Source organism: Heterodontus francisci, unplaced genomic scaffold (genome assembly GCF_036365525.1).
Source record: "Heterodontus francisci isolate sHetFra1 unplaced genomic scaffold, sHetFra1.hap1 HAP1_SCAFFOLD_659, whole genome shotgun sequence".
Classification (NCBI taxonomy): Eukaryota; Metazoa; Chordata; class Chondrichthyes; order Heterodontiformes; family Heterodontidae; genus Heterodontus; species Heterodontus francisci.
The window spans coordinates 570,001-571,937 of NW_027140741.1; positions in this window are offsets into that span (position 1 = coordinate 570,001).

Consider the following 1,937-nt stretch of genomic DNA (forward strand, 5'->3'; position numbering starts at 1 on the left):
GGCGGGGTCTGTTCCCAGAGTGACGGGAGTGGGGGCGGAGTCTGTTCCAGAGTGACGGGAGTGGGGGCGGGGTGTGTTTCCAGGGTGACGGGAATGGGGGGCGGGGTCTGTTTCCAGGGTGACGGGAGTGGGGGGTCGGTGTCTGTTTCCAGAGTGACGGGAGTGGGTGCGTGGTCTGTTTCCAAGGTGACGGGAGTGGGGCGGGTTCTGTTTCCAAGGTGACGGGAGTGGGGGCGGGGTTTGTTACCAAGGTGACGGGAGTGGGGGCCGGGTCTATTTCCAAGGGGACGGGAGTGGGGGCGGGGACTGTTTCCAGAGTGACGGGAGTGGGGGCGGGGTCTGTTTCCAAGTTGACGGGAGTGGGGGCGGGGTCTGTTTCCAAGGTGACGGGAGTGGGGGCCGGGTCTGTTTCCAAGGTGACGAGGGTGGGGCGGGTTCTGTTTCCAAGGTGACGGGAGTGGGGGCGGGGTCTGTTACCAAGGTGACGGGAGTGGGGGCCGGGTCTGTTTCCAAGGGGACGGGAGTGGGGGCGGGGACTGTTTCCAGAGTGACGGGAGTGGGGCGGGGTCTTTTTCCAAGTTGACGGGAGTGGGGGCGGGGTCTGTTTCCAAGGTGACGGCGTGTGGGGGGCGGGGATTGTTTCCATGGTGACGGGAGTGAGGGCGGGGTCTGTTTCCAGCGTGACGGGAGTGGGGGCGGGGTCAGTTTCCAGGGTGACGGGAGTGGGGGCGGTTTGTGTTTCCAGAGTGACGGAGTGGGGGCGGAGTCTGTTTTCAGAGTGACGGGATGGGGGCGGGGTCTGTTTCCAGGGTGACGGGAGTGGGGGCGGGTTCCGTTTCCAGAGTGACGGGAGTAGGTGCGGGGTCTGTTTCCGGAGTGACGGGAGTGGGGGCGGGGTCTGTTTCCAAGGTGACGGGAGTGGGGGCGGGGTCTGTTTCCAAAGTGACGGGAGTGTGGGCGGGGTCTGTTTCCAAAGTGACGGGAGTGGGGGCGGGGTCTGTTTCCAGGGTGACGGGAGTGGGGGCGGAGTCTGTTTCCTGAGTGACGTGAGTGGGGGCGGGGTGTGTTTCCAGGGTGACGGGAGTGGGGGGCGGGGTCTGTTTCCAGGGTGACGGGAGTGGGGGCGGTGTCTATTACCAAGGTGCCGGGAGTGGGGGCGGCGTCTGTTTCCAGAGTGACGGGAGTGGGTGCGTGGTCTGTTTCCAAGGTGAAGGGAGTGGGGCGGGTTCTGTTTCCAAGGTGACGGGAGTGGGGGCGGGGTTTGTTACCAAGGTGACGGGAGTGGGGGCCGGGTCTGTTTCCAAGCGGACGGGAGTGGGGGCGGGGACTGTTTCCAGAGTGACGGGAGTGGGGGCGGGGTCTGTTTCCAAGTTGACGGGAGTGGGGGCGGGGTCTGTTTCCAAGGTGACGGGAGTGGGGGCCGGGTCTGTTTCCAAGGTGACGGGAGTGGGGCGGGTTCTGTTTCCAAGGTGACGGGAGTGGGGGCGGGGTCTGTTACCAAGGTGACGAGAGTGGGAGCCGGGTCTGTTTCCAAGGGGACGGGAGTGGGGGCGGGGACTGTTTCCAGAGTGACGGGAGTGGGGGCGGGGTCTTTTTCCAAGTTGACGGGAGTGGGGGCGGGGATTGTTTCCATGGTGACGGGAGTGAGGGCGGGGTCTGTTTCCAGCGTGACGGGAGTGGGGGCGGGGTCAGTTTCCAGGGTGACGGGAGTGGGGGCGGTTTGTGTTTCCAGAGTGACGGAGTGGGGGCGGAGTCTGTTTTCAGAGTGACGGGATGGGGGCGGGGTCTGTTTCCAGGGTGACGGGAGTGGGGGCGGGTTCCGTTTCCAGAGTGACGGGAGTAGGTGCGGGGTCTGTTTCCGGAGTGACGGGAGTGGGGGCGGGGTCTGTTTCCAAGGTGACGGGAGTGGGGGCGGGGTCTGTTTCCAAAGTGACGGG